Below are 8,356 nucleotides of genomic sequence, written 5' to 3'. Positions count from 1 at the left end.
TTTTGTCCGTCTCTGAAATGATCCGTTTTGGTGGAAACCCGGGCCCAATCTGTTTCGGGTGCAGCTGCCTAGCTCACAAATTGCTCCATATGTCAGTGCCTTTGTTTGGATCACAGAGGTGGTATTTGGATCCCTGCATTTTAGTGGTAGCCAGGCATGGCAGATTCTCTTTGATTTCATAAAAATCATAAAAACGGCAGTACATTACCCAGTATCAGTCTGTGCTGAATATTTCCATTCATTTTTATGTCTCTCAATCCATATGGAAATATGATGCTGTATGTGGAACCTTACCAGTATATAATGTATGCCACATATATTATTCATGGCAAATATATTCCCATAAATGACACTAAATATACAGTTGAAGTCAGAAGTTTACATACATTTAGGTTGGACTCATTAAAACTAGTTTTTCAACCATTCCACAAATGTCTTGTTAACAAACTATAGTTTTGGCAAGTCGGTTAGGACATCTACTTTGTGCATGACACAAGTCATTTTTCCAACAATTGTTTAAAGACAGATTATTTCACTTATAATTCACTGTATCACAACTCCAGTGAATCAGAGGTTTACATACACTAAGTTGACTGTGCCTTTAAACCGCTTGGAAAATTCCAGAAAATGGTGTCATGGCTTCTGCTAGGCTAATTGACATCATTTGAGTCAATTTGTGGTGCACGTGTGGATGTATTTCAAGGCCTACCTTCAAATTCAGTGCCTCTTTGCTTGACATCATGGGAAAATCTAAAGAAATTAGCCAAGACCTCAGATAAAAATTGTAGACCTCCACAAGTCTGGTTCATCCTTGGGAGAAATTCCAAATGCCTGAAGGTACCACGTTCACCTGTACAAACAATAGTACGCAAGTATAAACACCATGGGACCACGCAGCCGTCATACCACTCAGGAAGGACACATGTTCTGTCCCCTAGAGATGAACGTACTTTGGTGCGAAAAGAGCAAATCAATACCAGAACAACAGCAAAGGACTTTGTGAAGATGCTGGAGGAAACAGGTACAAAAGTATCTATATCCACAGTAAAACGAGTCCTATATTGACATAACCTGAAAGGCCGTTCATCAAGGAAGAAGCCACTGCTCCAAAACCGCCATAAAAAAGACAGACTACGGTTTGCAACTGCACATGGGGGCAAAGATCGTACTTTTGGGAGAAATGTCCTCTGGCCTGATGAAACAAAAATAGAACTGTTGGGCCTTAATGACCATCGTTATGTTTGAAGGAAAAAGGGGGAAGCTTGCAAGACGAAGAACACCATCCCAACCGTGAAGCATGGGGGTGGCGGCATCATGTTGTGGGGGTGCTTTGCTGCAGGAAGGACTGGTGCTCTTCACAAAATAGATGGCATCATGAGGCAGGAAAATTATGTGGATATATTGAAGCAACATCTCAAGACATCAGTCACGAAGTTAAAGCTTGGTCACAAATGGGTCTTCCAAATGGACAATGACCCCAAGCATACTTCCAAAGTTGTGGCAAAATGGCTTAAGGACAACAAAGTCAAGGTATTGGAGTGGCCATCACAAAGCCCTGACCTCAATCTTATACAACATTTGTGGGAAGAACTGAAAAGGTATGTGCGAGCAAGGAGGCCTACAAACCTGACTCAGTTTCACCAGCTCTGTCAGGAAGAATTGGCCAACATTCACCCAACTTAATGTGTGAAGCTTGTGGAAGGCTACCCAAAACATTTGACCCAAGTTAAACAGTTTAAAAACAATGCTACCAAATACGAATTGAGTGTATGTAAACTTCTGACCCACTGGGAATGTGATGAAAGAAATAAAAGCTGAAATAAATCATTCTCTCTACTCTCTATTATTATTACTATTTATTTCACATTCTTAAAATAAAGTGCTGATCCTAGCTGACCTAAGACAGATAATTTTTACTTGGATTAATTGTCAGGAATTGTGAAAAACTGAGTTTAAATTGATTTGGCTAAGGTGTATGTAAACTTCGACTTCGACTGTACAGTTGGGTGCATACAGTAGCTTGTTTGGCAAACTGCCCCAGCATCCCACTTCCCTCTCTTGTTCAGACTAAACTTCAGTTGTGGTTTCTGCCTGAAAGACAGCTGTATAGCCTCCTGGCTTTCTCACTCAACAAATGCCTCAGTGTTAGCCAATACTACATTATCCCCCCCCCCCCCCCCCATCTTCTGTGCTTTTCACCATCATTGACCGCAACATCAGACTGCATGTGTTACATTCATTCAACATGACAACTGATTCAGAGTTTTCCTTTGGTGTCAAACACCAAAGCTTTGTGCCTCTCCCTGCTCACTGAGTTTCTCTGTGTGCGTGTGCGTGTGTGTCTCAACCCGTTTTAGAGGAGCCCTGACGGTATCACACACCCAATAAAAGACCACCTGTTTCCAGTGTGCTAATCTAATCCGGCCTTGCCACAGTTCCTGACGTTATTTCTCCCCGTGTCACGTTCCATCGGCCCCCTAACAGTCGATGGCAAAACCCTGGCCTAGTTGTTAACTGAGCACCCCTGACATGGATTGTGACAATTTCACGCCTATCCATAATCCAGTTGACACCGGTATCGCTGTTTTTTTTAATTGCTCGCATTTTGATGAAAAAATGCCTCCTGTGATCTAGTGACGTGCGTCATATGCCCAGTTTTCTGTAACGGGACACATTTAGCAGACGTTCTAATCCAGAACAATTTACAGTTAGTGCATTCATTTTATCCGCAAATCACAGTCATCGCCGGTACATTTTTCCTCAATAAAGTAGCTATCAGCAACCATTCTCACTAATACATTAATCACAAGTAATGACGGCCATTCTGGGGAGAGAAGGGGTAAAAAAAAAAAAAAAAATTGCTAAAGTTTTCAGTAACATTGTTGTCCTGAATACAGCTGCTGGTATCGACACAGCTCTGTCTTCTGTGGCTAAAGCCGTCTGGTAGTGATGGGCATTCCGGCTCTTTTCAGTGTGCCGGCTCGTTCGGCTCAGCTCACCGAAAAGGGCTGGCTCTTTTGGCTCACAAATGGCTCTTTAAAAAATATATGTTTTGTATTTTTTTCAAGTCAAACAGTTTGCGATAGTTTGACTATGATTGGTGTTAAAACAATTCTAATTAAATTATTCAATGAAATCATACTCTACCTTAACCACAATGTATTTAGAAATGCTTTGGTTTGTTATGAAAAAGAATGCTATTAAAGTATAACTTTTTAATGTACAAAGTGTATATAAATATAACCATTCAAAATAAATACAATCTAAACAGCATAATAGCATATTGCACCATATCAAAGAAAAATAAATAACAATTTGCAAAACTGCAGCATCCCACTTAAAACATTAAACTGGTCCCTCTTTTCTCTCTCTTCTTTATTGCCATGTTATAACCAGCAGCACACAGCAATGCTGACCATATTTTGCTTTTATGAGACATTTGCATTCAGAAATGCAAGCTGCCTCACTTTCGAGGGGCTGGTTTCTTCTCTCAGTAATTATTTATCCTGTTTTCGAGAATACCCTCTCAGAGGGAACGGATGTGGCCACTATGCAGAGTCTCCCTGTCATGACTTTAGTAAGCCGTGGGTAGACATAGGCCTTGTTCTTCCACCAGCTCAGAGGATATGCTTTGGTTTGTTATGAAAAAGAATGCTATTAAACATTTGCTTTTAAAGTATAACTTTTTAATGTACAAAGTGCATACAAATATAACCATTCAAAATAAATACAATCTGAACAGCATAATAGCATATTGCACCATATCAAAGAAAAATAAATAACAATTTGCAAAACTGCAGCATCCCACTTAAAACATTAAACTGGTCCCTCTTTTCTCTCTCTTCTTTATTGCCATGTTATAACCAGCAGCACACAGCAATGCTGGCCATATTTTGCTTTTATGAGACATTTGCATTCAGAAATGCAAGCTGCCTCATTTTCGAGGGGCTGGTTTCTTCTCTCAGTAATTATTTATCCCGTTTTCGAGAATACCCTCTCAGAGGGAACGGATGTGGCCACTATGCAGAGTCTCCCTGTCATGACTTCAGTAAGCCGTGGGTAGACATAGGCCGTGTTCTTCCACCAGCTCAGAGGATATGCAGATCTTTGGAGGAGGGGCTCCTCCAAATAGTATCGGACCTCCATTATGGCATCTGCTGAGGGATTCCTTCGTGCTGCATCCCCAGTTGCTCTCTCGTCAAACAGCATCCAAACAGCAGACATTTGTGGCACTACTGCTGGTGCTTCTGCTCCACCTGATCCCTCTTCTTCCTGTTGCCCTGGTGCCTGAGCCAGCTGACTGCTGGGGCTGTTCCTCCCTGCTGCTGAGGTTATTCTTTGAAGAGCCTCATCAATCGTTCTGGCATCATTGAAGGCTAACTTCTTAAACCTGGGTTCAAGTGCAGTGGTTTCTGATAGCACGTGATTATATTCCATTCTGTGGAACTTTCTGTCTATTGATGGACATAGGGTGTCCGACAACTCTGTCACATGTCCTGTGGTTACATTTGCTTCTCTCTGGCGGCTGGCTGTGATTAGCTGCAGACCCTTACACAGGAGCATCATTTTTGAGGCTGTCATATAGCTGAAAAGAGAGAACAGTAGCCATTAGTTACACAGCCATTAGTTCAGGTTCATGTTTTGTCTACTGATACTACATTCTCATCTACTGCTCATATACATATATAATACTGGATTAAATAATGATGTAGTAATAACTGCTTACTGTACCTCTCTCCACACCTCCTCCACCACCTCCCATTCCTCTAGGGTCAGAGCATCAACAGGTGCATTGAAAATGGCCAGGGTAGATATGATGGCATCCTTTGACTCAAGAAACCGTTTCAACATATAACATTTTTAATTCCACCTTGTAGTGCAGTCTTGTTTGGGCCTCAACTCAGGCATCCCCATCTGGCATTGTAGTAGTCCACAGCTGCTTTCACTTCGTCTACAGTGGGCTTCATCACCTTCAGAGCATCTCTTACAATCAGGTTGATTGTGTGGGCAAGACATGAATGATGGGTCCATTTAAAAAAATAATCATGGCTTTGGTTATGTTAGCTGCATTGTTGCTAACACAACAGACCACTTTTCCATCTACTTGCCATTCTCTGGCCACTCTCAACAGTTCCTCTGCCAAGTTCTCTGAGGTGTGTCTGTCGCTGAACTCAAAGCAGTCCAGAAGACAGCTAGACATCGAAAAATTTTCAATGAAGTGACATGTAACCGACATGTAAGAAGTGGTTACCCTTAATGTCCAGCAGTCAGTGGTAAGGCAAACTGCAGTCGCTTTTTGGACTCTTTCCCCCACTGAAGCCTGTGTGCTCTCATACAGTTGTGGAATAAGTGATTTTGAAAGGGGTTTCCTGCTTGGAATTGTGTACATTGGATTTAGACTTTTGCTATAATTTCTAAAACCTCTGTCCTCCACAATCTAAAATGGTTGGAAATCGGTGGCAATAGTTTTAGCCTATGGAATATCAATTTGGCCTTGTTTTACTACAGACATGGACTTTGGCATAAACTGGTACATAGAAGACTGTGTTGCTGTGGGTCACGGAGTAGACCTACTTGACTGAGTGGATACATCTCCACGTGTGGAGGTGCTGGCTCCACCACTATCACTAACAGGCCCGTTAGTTTCTCAAGCTCCGCTACAGCTAGCTTCACAGTTGGGTGCACAGTTCGCATATGCCGGTGTAAGTTGTGCGTAGAGCCGGCTTTATATGAGAATTTGTTTTGGCAAATTCTACACTACACTGCTCTAACATTGTCTACATTATTAAAATGCATCCAAATGCTCCTGTGCTTCCGACTCATTTTCCAGCTGTTGTTTTCACAGCTGTCCTTCCTTTCTCCTCCGCTGCTAAGTGTGTGACTGTGAGTGAGTTGGCTCGGCCCTCCCTCACGCATCTTTGGTTCATTGGTTGACACTGCGTGTCTGATTGACAGGAACAACAGGTGAGGCTGTTTGTCTGAGCAGACAGTCAGAACGAATGTATTTGCACTTGAGCATTTAGGCCTATTTTTTTTTTCTTATTTTAATTAGTTAATTATGTTCATTTAAATATTTTGAATATTTATATCTTAATTTTCGTTTCAAATTTTATAAATAGATTCGGCTTTTCTGAAATGCGAGCCGGCTCCTAACGTTCACCTACAAGACTCGTTCGCGAACGGCCCAAAGCAGTCTGGACTGGTTGAAGCAGAGTGGGAAGGATTATTTTGAAAGTGTTTCAGTCTGCCGTGAATCATCATAATCCATACACTGGTAAGAAAGAGTCTACTGTTAAAATGCCAACGTCTCAACTGTATCAAAGTTGTTTTCATTGTTAGCTATATAGCTAGCTAGCTAGACAGTTGCATACAGGCACCGTTATAGCTTGCTTTATCCATTGTTAACCCAGCTAACCCTGCTAGCTGAGCTGGCCAATTGCATTCTTCTGTTAATGTTGAATGGTGATGTGCTAACATGATGATACTATTTTTCATATTTGCCCGTTTTTAACTAGCTAGCTACAGAAAATAGCCATTGTGGTACAAAAACTAATCGATTAACAAGCTTATCAAACCGCATGTTACGTTATAGGGACACATTGTAAATTGGCGAGTTAGCTAGCCACGATGAAATGATCGCTAAATAGCTAGCTAACTATTGGATTATAGATGTAATTTTTTTTTTGCAATGTTCAACTAGCTTGCTAACTTGATCATTACCATTTACCAGTTGGTAATTATGAATGTTTGCTAAATCTAGCTAGTTATCTTGTGTCTGCTTTGTTGGGCTGGAAGCAGTTACAGGGCGTGTAAGTACAGCTGTAGCAGTCGACAAGCAATAACAAGCTATAGGACATTAATTCATTCATCTCTTAACACATTTTTGTGGTCTTTCAGCATAAACCTGCTCTCCGCCACCAGCAAAAGGAGATGCAACACATCAGGTATTTTGTTTTTGTACTTTAAGTTTATAGGTTGCATTTGGGGGTCAATGAATGTTATTGCTGGTATGCAAGGTATTCATGTCTTGTCTATTTTTTTCTCTGTTTTCCTCCTATACAACTTTGGTTGTCTGGAGCCTGGTGGTGTTGTGGCCATGGAGCTTTCACTCAGATGGAACCAGGTTACAGCTGCTGTGCAACGTTGACGTCCTTCCTCCCAGACATGTGAATGCATCCCCTGGACTGGACACAACCCGGCAAACATATTTTTGAGAAGATCAGGACTTTTGCAATGAAAAGGCCATGGACATTATATGTCCTGATCCAAAGGGCAGAATAGAATATATGCTCTCAGGCTAGATTCCTTTGTTCATATCATAACATGACCTGAACCAAAGTTATTCTAAGGATCTTGTGATATAGGCCTAGGTCAATATATTGTTTTTACCTAAGCCTTTGTGTTTGTGTGTTTTTAAGTTTTTTGTAATTGCAGGCTACTACCTTTAGCACTTGAAGTTAATAAAGTATTGTTGAAATATTGTCTTTGTTTTTTAAGCACTACCTCACTGCTTTAGCACATTGCCATGGTCACATGTGTTCCAATGTGATTTTTTTAAAGAGACGGCTAGGTCTAAGCCGTTAGTGTGTGAACGATGCTAAATGGGCGTAAACAAAGAACAGCACTGTAGCTGTTCAATGTAAAAGGTAATTTTTATTATACAACAATAGGCAATGTAATACTGTACATGGTTTGCCTAATGGGGTAACTTGGTATTAGTATTCCTATAGAAAAGTATTCCTTTTCTAAATATATGTTTCCCAAGTATTAATGTAGAGGATGTGTGAAAATCACAGCAAAATGTTTGAATGTCCTTTTCTCCTAAATGGGATTTGAAGTTTATCAATTTTTAAAGCAGCATTACTTACCCATGTTTCCTCCAATTGCAGTGTATGATATACAATTTTGAAGCATCTGTACTTTTATCCAATGTAAAAAATAAAAAAATCATTAAATGTTGAACATAAGACTGAAAAGAGATGGTGGGTCACACATGACTTAAATGTAATGTTATGGGTTTTGGAGTATGAGAGTAGAAGAATGCAGCTGTGTGAAGCAATTGTACATTCTCAGAAACCACAACAATTCACAAAGCAAATACATAAAATTCACAACAAACGACTGTCGTAAAAGGCATCATTCAGTTGAATCAGCTTGTCTCCCTTTAATTGTGTTATATTGAGGGACATTTAGAGTGGTGTTGAAGTGCTATAAATTGAGGCATCGATTTTCCTGTTTCTTTGAGCTGGGAATAAGATCATTTGAAGAGTTTTCTAAACGGCCCAGGTCAGACGTTGGCGTTTATACACTGAAAAAGTCAACTTTGGCCAGTTTCAAGTCTTTTTCACAGTCAAAG

The 8,356-nt window shown here is 40.6% G+C and overlaps 1 long non-coding RNA gene across 1 annotated transcript; it reads left to right on the top strand.

Moving 5' to 3' along the window:
• Positions 1–5,940: 5,940 nt before the first annotated feature.
• LOC110533006 (uncharacterized) lies at positions 5,941–7,477 on the top strand. The gene is made up of 3 exons (XR_002474914.3): positions 5,941–6,274; positions 6,898–6,944; positions 7,079–7,477. It is a non-coding gene; the product is annotated as an uncharacterized LOC110533006 (long non-coding RNA).
• The last annotated feature ends 879 nt before the right edge of the window (positions 7,478–8,356 follow it).

Source organism: Oncorhynchus mykiss, chromosome 9 (genome assembly GCF_057628025.1).
Source record: "Oncorhynchus mykiss isolate SJ-2025 chromosome 9, ASM5762802v1, whole genome shotgun sequence".
Classification (NCBI taxonomy): Eukaryota; Metazoa; Chordata; class Actinopteri; order Salmoniformes; family Salmonidae; genus Oncorhynchus; species Oncorhynchus mykiss.
The sequence above is the reverse complement of the archived record's forward strand: the minus strand, read 5'-3'. Positions and strand labels throughout refer to the sequence as shown.